This window comes from Triticum urartu, chromosome 7 (genome assembly GCF_003073215.2).
Source record: "Triticum urartu cultivar G1812 chromosome 7, Tu2.1, whole genome shotgun sequence".
NCBI lineage: Eukaryota > Viridiplantae > Streptophyta > Magnoliopsida > Poales > Poaceae > Triticum > Triticum urartu.
Window position 1 is genome coordinate 658,911,067 of NC_053028.1, and position 13,889 is coordinate 658,924,955.

At 44.7% G+C, this 13,889-nt stretch overlaps 1 long non-coding RNA gene across 17 annotated transcripts; it reads left to right on the plus strand.

Annotated features, from left to right (window-relative positions):
- Window positions 1-6,627: 6,627 nt before the first annotated feature.
- Window positions 6,628-13,349, plus strand: LOC125522182. Of its 17 annotated transcripts, none has more exons than XR_007289671.1 (6): window positions 6,628-7,141; window positions 7,417-7,503; window positions 7,582-8,549; window positions 8,630-8,730; window positions 9,025-9,615; window positions 9,764-13,349. It is a non-coding gene; the product is annotated as an uncharacterized LOC125522182 (long non-coding RNA). The 17 variants fall into 17 exon arrangements; XR_007289673.1 differs by having other exon boundaries at window positions 8,657-8,730; XR_007289670.1 differs by having other exon boundaries at window positions 6,629-7,141; window positions 7,582-9,024; window positions 9,161-9,168; window positions 9,298-9,615.
- The last annotated feature ends 540 nt before the right edge of the window (window positions 13,350-13,889 follow it).

Here is a 13,889-nt window from a genome sequence, read left to right on the forward strand (position 1 = left end):
TGCGTGGTCATGCGTGGACACCTCCCTGGCTGTCGGACGCGTCCACTACGACCACCGGCAGCGACAGGGCTGCAGTGGAGCGCCCGAGCTTGTCACAGTCCGACCGACCTCCTCCATGCAGTTTCCAACCATCACTGGCCAATGCGACGGCGACGATGCTGCGACATGCGTCGGCAAGGGTGGGCGGCGTTTATGCAGCATCATCTTCGTTGCAAAAAATTCAACAACATCAACTATGTTGCAAAAACGATGCACAAAAGAAAAAAAAATGTTGTAAAAGTTTTCTGCAACATGACCTCTGTTGCAAAAGTTTCTTCCGCTACAGTCCCTATGTTGCAAGAAGACGAAGAAGAAAAAAAAAATCTGCAATCTAACCTATGTTGTAAAAGTTTTCTGCAACATGACCTTTGTTGCAAAAGTTTCTTCCGCAACAATACCTATGTTGCAGAAAGACGAAGAAAAAATTCCGCAACCTGACCTATGTAGCAAAAGTTTTCTGCAACATGACCTTTGTTGCAAAGATTTTTGCGGCACAACCTTTGATACAAATGTTTCCGCAACATTACCTGTGTTGCAAAGATGAAGAACGCCACTCGGCCCTCGATGGACATAGGATCTGACGGTGCGCGACCCGACCGATCTTTTAAAAAGATCAGCCGGTGGACGCGTAGCAGCCCCCTTTTCTAATCTAGTAATATTACGAATCAAAAGTTGTACTAGTTTGCTACTAGTATGGTTGATGTTCTTGTGTGTGTCCAAGAAGTTCGGGAGCCCTACGTGTAACGAGTCCGGCTAGTAGCCGTGTCATAGTACACGTACTAGTAATATTCCTAGTCTGTTTAGGTGTCCGGCTAGGTTAGTTAGTAAGGGTTGGTTGATGCTTATTATATTATACTGTTTAAGAATTTGTCAGACTAGCACAAATGCCCGTGCGTTGCAACGGGAGGAAAAGAATAGGACAACCCTTCGACATAATGGGCATAGACATTGGCGTCTGATCCATGATGTCATCATCACATAAGCACTCGGTTGTACATCTCCACTCCTCGACGAGATCAGGCGGCATTGGTGTGGCTGCACACTACGACGAACGCTTGCGCAATATCTTTTCCAAAAGAAGTATCGAACACATTTACCCTAATACGCATGGCTGAAGGACCCTCTCCACCTTCCCGCGAAAAAAGGACCCTCTCCACCAGCCCACACTCTCAATTTCAAAACGGAATACCACATTGAAACTTATCCTTCATCTCACCCTTGCCAACAATGGCTTACGGATGTTAAATAACAACTCCGCTAAAATTATTTAGAGACATGTAACCCATCTCACATCATAATGATATTAGATGTAAAGAAACATCCTTCGAAAAATATTTTCTAGTTTATTATGTTGTTTAGAATTATTATTATTATTGAGTCTAAAATGAGCAAATTTGAATTAGCAAGTCGGAAGGAAATTGTACACTGTAATTTCAAGTCCAACAGTCCAACGTAGAAGGCTCCATCAAACATATATATAGTGTCTAAATAAATTACACACTGTAATTTCAAGTATAGATTAGACGGATCCATCAAATATACTGTACATTTATGGTCCGAATTGTTCTCCTTTTAAGACATCCATGAACATTCAGTTACAGAGTAGACATTTTAGTTCCATAATCCAATATCAATTGTCAATCATGAACCCTAAGAAACAGGATCAAGGAGTCAATACTGAACTTCAAAAGTGGAAGATGAAACTTTATGATACATACATGTAGCTGTGGGGAACCTGTGTACCTCTCCGTGGCGCACTGTAGCATCTTATGAGCCACCTAGCAGCCAACAAACCTGATTGAGCCGTCAAAAGTAGATCCCAGAAAAATCTCTAGCATCAACTGTAAATCAAATCTTTTTCCACAGAGTGTAGATGTCATAGCACCGCAACAGCACACGCTCCACAATGTTAGTAGCATAATCCTGTGCATCCATATTTTGTCAAGGCGGCGAGGCGCTCGTCCACGGCTAGCCGCGGCAGCCATTCCACATCGTCGCGGCCACCGGCAATCCCCGAGTGAACCACCGCACCGCCATCTTCGTTCCTGCGTCATGAATTGGTCCAGAACGCTGCCTACACGACGCACGCGTCTCTCTTCCCTGACCATGGCCGCCGGCTGCCGCCATCAAATTTGTCGCAGCCGTCACGTCCCGGCTTCGCTAACGCAATGAAGCGGTGCGGCCAATGCACGCAGAACGCAGGGCACGAACTGCATCTCTTCTCGCCCACGAGGCCGGCGAACAATGTTGAATAAATCTCAAGCCCTGTCACGTTTTCAGTTAGTTCAGTTAGCACTTCGGTTTTCCGTCAGGTTAGTCTCGAACGCTTTCTCTCTTTTAGCTAGATTAGCTCGCGGGTCTAACTGCCTGGAGCGATTCTCGCGCCTCATCGGTCTGCTTGTGGTTTGTCAGAGTGTTGTGGATCACGACGATGCAAAGTCAGGAGCCACAAAGCCCTTTCATGTTCGGTAAGGCTGAATAAATAGCAGAGAAATACTGACATAAAAGCTATTTAGTTTGTGCGGCGCAAAACAACTGTCTTTTCTCTTCCTCGAGCAATCTCTCATCCGCATGTGTTCATTCCAAGTGCACCTCGGTTGCTGACAAACACCTCAGTGAACATGCACACGTTGGTGTTCTCCGTCTTGTTCCCCAGGAACTCAAAGTTGATCTCATCATGGTCGTTCCCACATACGATGTATGAATTTACAATCAATTGATGCACATACAGTTAGTATTGCAGTACAAGCTGATTAGTAATCTGATGAAATTGGAAGCGACGATGTACGTACGTAGTATGTTGTGACGGTGCCGACTGGTGGCGGAGTTCCCCGCGAACCGGAATGAGACGCTACCATAGATGAACTGCCTCTTTGTCTAAAGCAAACAAACGGGGGTTTTGCTCTTTAAGACATGGCACGGCACAGACACGCAAGCACGCTAGGCACAGACGCAGGGCACGCTCGAAGGCGCAAGGGACACACGCAGCTCATGCACCCCAGCCATTGCTTGGTCCCTCGGTCCTGACCGAGCTTTCGCCTTGCCGGTCCGGTTCAGGGAAACATGCCCACTGGGCACTTCGAACCGAACCGGTCGCGGCCGGTGCAAACCTGTGCCGTGTCGTGCCCTGACCGGACCGTGTCCACCATGATGAGCCCGTCAAATTCGACACAACAAGTATAGATCCTTGATGATCAAGCACAGCTGGCGCTGCTCGTCGCAGAATGCATCTGCGCATAGTTATAGAGGATTGGTGAGTTGGCCTTGAGGTGACGATGATCCGCTCATAACAAGTGCTAATTATGTGTGTTCGTTGTTGATGGCCTTCTGCTTGTCCACACTCACGCCCAGCGACATTTCATCATCATCGTCATGCTGGATGCTAATCCTAGCACAGAGCATGTTCTCCACGTCCAGTCCCACCTGCATCTACGTCCTTGGCATTACCATCATCGACATCAATGACGGCGGCAGGTTCAGCCTTGCTCCCCGATGCCTCGATCCGATGGCCCTCATCCTGCTTCATGTGCATCTCTCCAGGTACGGCCGTGCCATGGCAGGTTGTGACGAGTCCATCTCCACGTACGGCCATGACTTGGCTAGTCTTGCGAACGATTACGGGCGCACTCGCCTTGGTTGCAGCGGACCTAAACCCGAGATCGCAATCGATCTCGAGCAAATCACAAAAGGCAGGATCGGAACGGTGTGGGTGGCCCGTTGGTTTTTCCGTTTCTATAAATAAGGTATCTATTGCCTAGAAGTTTTCCTTTAATATGGTTTTGCCAGGGGTTATTGTGTGCCTACATGTCTAGTGCCGCTGGTTTCCAACTCCCTATAGGAATCGTAGAGTTGAGCCGGAAGACAAAACCACCAACCTCGAAATACAAACGACCAGCGATTGTTTTTTTTAAGGAAAAAAAAACTAAAACGTATAGATGAGATGGGCCAGAGTTGGTCCATCTAACCTAGCAGACTCGCCTCGCTCCAGCCCAACATCGACTACACTCGGAAACAATTGTCACCGGTGAACGAAACGGTTTTAATACCACCTCGCATATATGTTTTAAATTCAAATTGAAAGCATAAAATCACGGGAATAAGCGTATTATGATGGTGAACCCACGGAGTCAATCCGTACTTTATTATTAAGAAGAGATTATAATCAGTTAATGGGGCAATTAATCGCTACTCACAGGATAACCGAATCGAATAACACATACATATTCATTGTGTTAACTTGTCAGACCGATTATTTGACCAATTTGATCGGTCAATCAGTTGTTAGACCGATTAATCGCTGCCGACCCATTAACTTTTGGGCAAACATAGCCCAAAAAAATTCCCTGTAACCCCTCATACCCCCTTTCGCTCCTCAATAGCTAGAGATCGACCAAACAGTAGCATATTTTGATGAGCATGATATAATATATAAAAGAAACTAGATATATTTTGGTAATTCCTATTTAATCTACCAATTGATGGTCGACCGATTAATTCAGTTAATAGGCCGACTCACCGATTAATCACTACTCCCAAACCGGCCGAACAGCTACCAGTTACCGATTTCTTGAACAATAATTATATATATGCACAGTCCTGTGAGTAACGTTGCACGATTGGAGAAATAAAGAGAGAAAAGAGGGGCGTGACGTGTGTCCTTGACTATCAGCTTTTCATGCGTGTGTTTGTCGTGTATTTTAATGTAACCGATTCTGTGGAAAAAAATTCGACATGAACATCCCACAGAGCATGGTCATCACCCGTATTGACGAATGCTTGATTGCTCATGCCAGAAGCACGCCGTGATCGTTTTCTATGTTGGCAAGCACTGGTGGACCATGTCGCTGAAAGCTTTGCTTGCCTGCTGGCCGTCCATGCCCGCTAGCACCTTCAAATTGATTTGACGTGATTATCTCCGTGCCTAATTAATTAATTGCGTGACTAATTAACTGTCCATCTAGTTATCTAGTACAATTATTTTTCTATCTGTAGACCTAATTAACTGTTTGCCAAATTAATTAATTATCTATCTAATTGAAAAATCCCTACTATTAATTATCTGCATGCCTAATTAATTAATTGTATTATTAATGACTTGGTTTTCAAATTGATTTGGTGCAAAAATATTCATTATTTATACGGTCCTACTTAATTGTGCATGTAATTAACTTCTGACTAATTAGTGGCATTAATTTCCGAATTTATTAGGTTCTTGGTTTCCAAATTTAAAAAATTAATTCGATCTATAAGATCCTTTTGAAAGATTTTAAATGCACATCCTACAAATAGTGCAATGTTGTGCTTGCTAGCTCGGACAACAGAGCATATCTCTCCCTACGAAGAGAGGTGTGTGCTCTATGGCTATGGCGAAGATCATTCTCCTCTTGCTCGTCCTGGTACCCATTCGCATTCGCATGGCAGCCGCCCTGATGGATTGCCCCGACGTGCCGTCACTAGGCGCGGGGGCCGCCTGCCAGAAGGCGTGTGGCACGAAGCTCATGTATGACCTTTGCATCCGCATGATGCGCGAAGTCGATGTCGACATGTCCCCGTCGCACACGGAGAGAGCCACCGCATACGCGATCCTCGCAGCCCACTCCACTGCGATTTCCTTCGACAACACGACGATTGCCATGAGCGACCAGCTCAGCCAGAACTCCTCGCTCTCCAGCAAGCAGAGGGTTGCCTACGAAGGGTGCATGGACGACTACGCACCGGCGGACAGCTCCATCGACACCATCGAAGAAGAGACGCTCCCCAGCTGCCACTTCACGTTCGTCGCCGCCGAGTACACGCGTGTGATAACTAATGTAGAGAAGTGTAGGGACCGGCTGTTGTCGCCGACTCTGGTGAAGTCGCCGCTGTACCCCATGGTGTTGGCCGACCTGAACAAAGCAGTGGTAGCAAATATGCTTGGTAAACTGTTAGGCACATGAGTGTGTGCTAGATCAAGATGCAGTCCGTACACAAAAGAGCAAATAATAAGTGTACGCATTGCCGCATTGGGTACACCGCAACATAGTTTTACATGCATCATGTATTGTCCGGGGTGGATCTAGGATTTGGTGCCAGGTTAGGCTAATCTGTTAGTAAGTCTGAGACTACAACAGTGTCACATTTTTCTTTTTGAGGGCTTACAACAGTATCACATGTCAACAAAGAACACACACGGTTGCAAACCAACCCACACACACCCAGTAGCGCTGGGCTTCGCGGCCTTGGGCTTTCGAAGATAAGAGCTGCTCCTCCGAAGCAGCGGCGGCCCTTCGGCCCTGGCCCGGGCCAGTAGCGCTGGTTGACGTGTGGTTGGACTGGAAGTCAGCATGTAGACTCGTGGCAGCCGACTCAGCGTTGTACGTAGCCAGAGCCGTATCCAAGACGGTATGTGTGACACTTTTCATGTGCACGGATTATGTTGGAATATCTCTACTCCTAAGGAAGCAGTTGGTAGTCTCGCTTCCGGTTTTTTTAGTCTCACCTTCCATGGTTTATTTTGGTACCTCCTCCCACCTGTGACTAAGCCACCACAAACCAAAAAAACCTTCTCCTGAGACCCAAACCCGCATCCATCCACGTAAAAAAAAATAGACCTATGAAGGTTAACCAACGAAAAAAAACCTACGAAGGTTAACCAGCGATAAAAAAACCTAAACCTATCGCCCGCTCGCTCGCGCCCCTGTTGCTCCCTCCTCAATCCCGATCTGGATCGAGGGGACGAGGAGCTCCTGCCTCCCCGACGGCCGGCCTCCTCCTCGCCCCGCCGCTGCATCCGGCGCCGCGACGGCCTCTGGAGCCAGGGAAGCCATGACCTGAGCTCGGCCTCGAGGTCCCCGCCGCCGTCTCCTGCAGTTTCTGCCCCGCCGCCTCGCCGTCGCACCAACCTCAGCGCCGCGCCGCCGCCGGCTCTGGTCGCCTCCACCTCCGCTCCAGGCAACCCTCGGTCGCCGGCTCGCTGGAGCACGACGGCAGGCGATGGATGCCCTGGTTTTGTGCGACGGATGCAGTTCTCACGCGCAAGCTAGGGTTGGAGCCGCCAGCTCTTCATCCTGCCCGCCGGCGGCGACTCTTCCCGCCCCGCACTCCCGCCTCCCCGTTATCACAGGTATCTCCACCCCTTTCTCTTTCCCCCTCTTCTCTCCTCTCCCTTCTCCCTCCTCCATCTCTGTTCCCTTCCCCCGACTGGCCCGGACATGGAGAACAGCGACAGGGCCAGGTTTGCGGATGTGTTGCGGTAGTCCTTGACGGGGTGCTCGCCGGCGATGACCGTGGCCTAGCAGCAGGATAGCATAAGCTCTCCCTTGTTCTTTTGTGCTTGAATCAGATTTGGTGCTTCTCAATTTTACACATTTATTGATCTTGGTCTTCTTTTGTATGCAGGGTACATTTATGTTTCATGATCTGTTCTGCAGATTTTCAGAACACTAAGTGCATATCTTGCCTTGCAATGCTGCTGATTCGACAATCGTGAGTGCTCCTCTCCCCTTTCCCTCCCTGCTAAAATTCAGTTCCAAACACGATCTGACGGTTGATTCTTTGGTTCAGGAACTGGATTCAAACTGGACTTGCGACCAGAGCAACCCCAAGCAAGATGAACTCGATTGGAAGATGTCTACTAAACTCTGAAGGCAAGCACTCGGCCGACACTTTTGCTCTTGTAGAAGGCATGCCATTTGATTCATGCCAAGAAGCGTACGGACAATATAAGCTATTTGCTTTGGAGGATGGTTTTGGAATTCATCATGGAAAGCCGAGATGAGGGCATGCACGTTACCAGATGACGCACAAAATTGTGTGCTGGTGCTAGATCAGTTACATAGCGTCTTGCTTGAAATTGTAGTACAACTATATTCTTGTCGTTTCCCCAACCACTCCATGATGGTCTTGTGCTTGAATTTTTTCCATGCTTTGAAATTGCTTGGTATTTATATTGTAGCTAGCATTGTCATTGTCTTGTTTGGTTTTCGGTGTGCAGGTTAAGAGGGACAATGATAATTCTTCTTCGTGCAAAACAGAACGAAGGCGAGGATGCGTCTCCTCCATGCAAAGCAGGTTGGTATGTGAGCATATTCAGCAACGAGCAAAATCACCCTCTGTCTGCAATTTGTGAAGAGAAGAGGCAGTGGAACTCACACAGTGAGATCAATCCAGTTCTTATGATTTTCATCAAGAATCTCAAAGCACCTCATCAATTTTTGCCAACAGAAACCAATGAAAAAACAATTGGGGGCATCTCGAGATTGAAGATTGTGAAATTTACACAAGCGAGATATACAAAAAGTTTGAAGATGAGTTCTTCAAATCAATGTCCTTGGTTGTGTCTAGGTGCATCAGTGAAACTGGATGCGAAATTAAGTGTGCGCGTCCAGAATATTTTCAGGCATATGGGAATGTTGTGCAGACATTTTGTTGGTTTCAGACAATTGAAAGCAGTGCTACAGTCCAAATTTTGCCAAGAGAAAGGAGTTTAGGGAAGACGACAGAGGAGGAATATGATGTTGCCCCAACCCCAGGTACTACCTTTACACCCGTATCCACTTTTGGACAAAATCGGGATCTAGAGTTCATGAAGAGCGCAACTGAATTTAAAAAGGTCCGTGCGTATTCTTGGTACCTCGAGGATGAGAGCAAGCCACCCAAAAAATGGCCAGAAGGAAGCACCATATGTGCAGGTGTGTTCATGTGCGTTAGAAGGTGAGTTTGTGCTTCTAATTTCCTAAACATTCCTATTACAAACAGAAAACATCTATGGTTGGTGATAATAATTATTGGTGAACATTGTTATTGGTAAACCTGCATGCTGTCGATCTGCCTCTTCTTCCTGTTGCAACTATTGATGGCCATTGTTATTGCAATTTTATCCTAATTTATGTTCAGCTATTACCAGGTTCTTTGATTGAATCCTAATTCAAACTTCTAACATACGCAATACTTTTTGTGCAATTATAAGATGATGCATACTCTGACAGTGCTTTGGCCACATAAAAGGTAAATCCATCATTGTGGAGATGTCAAAGTTGTCACAAAGACAAGCATCTGAGCTTTCTTTTTGGAATGAAACAAAGATGCAGACTAACCGTATCATGTTTTTTTTGACATCAACCAATATCATGGGTTGGTTCAGGACTTCAGGTATATATCACCAGTATAACAATCGATTAACCATAGCAATTGTTACTTTTTTTATCTACTCTCAAATGCTTCTCTATTTTAAATACCTATTAAATGTTGTCACAATCACCCTATTTCCGCCGCACTGAGGGCTATGGCAGGAAGGAGCCCACCGTCGGCATCGCCCATGGCCGAGAAGACCGAGGACGCCGAGGACCCAGCGCCCTCAAGTACGATGGCATTCTTTCTGTTACGACTTATGGTGATGCCTGAGGAGTTTTGAGATCAATCTTGATCTTCATATGACCGTGACCGGGAGGCGAACCCGGTTGCGCTTAGAGACAATTGATTAATGGAGATCCTCCAGCCACCGAGCTCGGAAAGGAAACCTAGGCGAGAAATCCACGCTTGTCCATACCGCTTGCCGTTTAGGACGAGCAACTTCGTGAACTTCAACCCCATCATGTTGTAAGAACTAATAGTTTACAAATTAACTAAGTTTTTAGATTGGATATTCTTCCACATCTATGCATATTTTTTCTTACTGCGGTATATATCTAACACTAGAAAATGAGTTGTTGAAATATTTTTTTTACTAATAATCATTGGTCTATAGGACAAGGACTCGGCGGATGATTCCTCATTGACTTTCTACCAGCTGCGCCATGACTGCGTCCACAGCATCCCGACACCATGTTCAAGACCAAGTTCTAACCCACATATCCAATCTCCCTCCATGGATCTTGCCTCTCATTGACCAAGATCAACAATTACACTCAATTTCAGATTTACAAAAGAGATGGACCTAGAGCAAACAACCTGTGAGGCTTGGTTCGTGTACATCAACAACGTTGTATGATGGTGAAGTTTCTTCACTTCCCCTGACCAGACGCTGCATGCTCTGCTCACTGAAGGTGCCCGCTGTTTGTGTTTGGATGTTGTTGCTGCCGTATGTCAAGGTATGTAGCAGCAGCTTTTGTTTTCTGTTTCACACTAGCGAATGTCAGAATTTATCATGTGGGCAATTTTTTTTACTGTAGTATGAGTACAAGGTTCAAAGAAGTTCAGTCATTTAGTATCTCACAGATTGTCTAGGCTTTAAATTTAGGAGATGACTTGGAAGCTCAACATAGAAAATTATTTAGTCTAATGCAGATTACATATTAAACGCCTTTTCGAAGCAAGTATGGAAGAACATGTGGTGAGATCTCCATGAGAAAATTTAATATAACAGTTTCTTTGACTTGAAGGAATATTTGCAGATTTTTATCTATCGAAAGTTTGAGGGTATCATCTTTGCGAAATTGATGCTCTTGACGTCTATTAGTAATGGACACTTCTATCATTCTATATATCATTTTATGCACTTAACTGAGAAGGCTTTCTAATAGTTGAGGAGGCGCTCATGATTCTGAGCTTGGCTCTTCCTGACTAGCTCGTCACCAGGCTCACAACTGCGGAATCATAGGCGCGAAACGCTTCAAGGTGTCCGCCAAAGCCCGTGTCATTGAGCAGAAAGTTGCCTCGCTCAACCAAATTGCACCTGTCATTGATGCACGGCGAGGGCACTCGGAATATGGTGTTTCTCCGTTGCGAAGCATGCGATGTTGAGAGAAAAGAGGGAGACTGCACCGGAGGAAAGCGAAGCATGGTAGCAGGTATGAAGATGAGAGCATAATGTTCTCTTTTAGCAAAGGATCCATGTTTCTATTTTTTTTCATCCCATTGCAACGCACGGGGACCTTTGATTTGATTTAGTATTATCTTATACTGTAGATAGGGAAATATGGACACTAAATATCCATTTCTTAGGTGTCAACCTGGTACATTAGGCTGTATATAGTACATGGCAGAGTTCTTCCAGCTACTAATTCAGGTAATCTGATTCATATCTTAGGAACTTTTCTTTAGGCATAGTTAACTAACAGCAAGGACATTGCCATATATGAAGTATGAACAAAAAAAGGAGGTACAGTAATGATTTCACATATGCACTTTCCCTACAACCTATGTCGAGGGTACCTACTGTAATGATTTTGCATATGAACTTGCTAAAAATAGTACTACTACCTTGAGTTTGTCAAAGAATAATGCCACTAAATTGTCAGCCATTTAAGATCTATCATCTTTTTCCCCACTAGGGCGCTTCCTTAAAATTTATTACTTTAGAGACATGGGGATCCTCAAGTTAACACACTTGATTCTTACTGCTGCTTATGCATCCCTGAACTTCAGTTAAATTTATGATTATCTGGATATTTCCTATACTTTATCAAGTGTAGGGTTCTTAAAATAAGGACAGACATTTGTTTCACCTTTTGTAGTTCATCATAATAGCATATGATTTTAGAAAATGGCAAATTGCCAAGTACAATTCTGAAGCGGAGAGTTACTTATGTATTTTTTTATTCATAAATGACATGATCAAGGAGTCAGGTGTGAAAATGCTTTATAAATCAGGTGAGCCAACATGCTGAAATTTTGTGGCAATTAGTGTGGGAAAGAACTATGTACTCTTGTTTCAAGTAGACTTCATCGCCTTATTGTTAGAGTCAGCTTCACCCCTCCCATTGTTATATTCTTGACATGAATATTAGTGCCCCCCCCCACCATTTATGTTGTTGAAAATGACAATCGCTTGATCTTTGAATCATGCAGTTGCCTATCTACAAATCATAATTGTGGCCAAATAAAACATACTGATATATCCAAATCTAGGTCGAAGCTATGCTACAGACTAGGTGGTAATAATGGCCATCATTTATATGTTTGGAAACTACTAATAATCCACTTGATCATCTCAAGTAACAAACCACTGACTAATTAGCCATGCATCAAGAAAAGCAGAAGTTGTTCATCTCAATAAAAATAATCCAAATTACCATATTTATTTATTAAAAAATGGTTATATACTAACCCCAAGCCATTTCCAACAAAGAAAATATCATTGCATTTTTTTTCTATTGGTACTTTGGATAAGTGTGGGTGGACTTGATAATTGACACGAGGAAGCTGCTAAAAGCAAGGAATCTAATCAACAACAAGGATCTTCTAACGGTTTCCTTCTGGTTTATCTGGTGGGAGTGTTGAAATATTTTCATGAGGAAAAAAATATGATCCCCTTGCTCACTCATCGATGAGCATGAGGACGGTACGTAGTTGCAAACTCCATTGCCCTGGAGGATCATGCACCGACGCCAAGTTCGTAAATGGACTTTATCTACGTTCGGCAGTGTGTAGCTCAACAAGAACACTTCGTTTCACACTGATGGAGGCAACGGGGCCTATGGGCTATTCTTCGTGACTCATTTGGGGGCTTCGTTGCGAAAAGTGCCTGCAACTACCGGGCTTCACTGCTCTAGATATTTGAAATTTTTTAAAAACACACTTAGGTTGCTAGAAAAATCTTAAATCAAATACGTGAATACATACACACATTCTTAAGGCCCGGTAAAAACCTGAAAAAAATACGTTGTATTTAGATATGAAAAAGATATAATTCTGACAGGAATGACTCCCCTTTTGTCCTATATACTACTAGAAATTTGTTTTTTTCTATAGCCAAAAACAAAACGAGATAACTACCACAGCTGCCACGGGTATTTGGAATGTGTATATGTATCCCTGGAAAAAAATTCACATTTTTTTTGAAACTTCAAAACACAAATTTCAAAATGATTAAATATAGAGAGCACTGGAGCTCGGGTGTTGCAACACGTTGATTCATGCAGGTACAAGCGGTCAAGGTTGGACATTCCACCGATGGAAGCTGAAGCATTAATGATGGGCCTGAAGTTAGCAGAAAATTGGACGTCCACTCCCATGCGATGGAGAGATTCAATGAAAAATATTCAAGGCGTGAAGAACCAGTCGGAGTATCGCACTTTAGAGGCAGTTGTCACTTATGATTGCCGGAATTTGATGGCAAGCTTTGGAAGGGCGAGGATGATGCACCGGGGGCGAGAAGCAGATTCACATGAACACTTGGTCGATTTTGTTTTATTGACAGGCCTGAGAGGTAAGGGGAACCACCCTCTTATTTCCCGGTTCCAGTTCTTGTAAAGGATATGATAATCATTTAAACAAAGTTGTCAAACTTAAAGAAAAATAATCTTCCACTGTTGAAAAACATTAAGGATGTGCACATTTGTGCTTGATCATGAAGTGAAATGGACCATAAAGGGACATTTTAACTTGTTTTATTGAGAGGGCATGAGAAGTCTGAAGGGATCATCTTTCTTGGCCCGTAATAATACAAAAGGTGTCTTTATATATATGTTTGTTTTCACAGAGTATGAGAGAGATGGAAATGAATTATGTTGACGTCCAAAAAGAATAGCTTGAAGACCCTTGGATTTTTTATGGCAGCGCACGGACACCTTCCAAAGACAAGGGTCTTCAGGCGATGTTTTATGGCATTGCACGTGCACCTAACATACTAAATCCAGCTTTGACTTTATCATTTGTTTGATTCATTTATATGCATGCATTGTAGCCCGTAGCAACGCACGGGCGTTTTACTAGTTTCTCTAGTCCGAGAGTCCCATTTAGTCAGTTTTTTGCACGCAGACCGGCATGCACGCGAACCGTTGCTGGGCTGCAGCATGGTGAGCGCGATGATGCGAGACGCACGCCGTTGGCCTCGCCCTCGCCCCACGTTTCCGGGAGCACTCGAAACCACATGCTCGTACGTGGTCGCGTCAGGCCGGCCGGGAGGTACGCACGAGCACGACACAAGATAG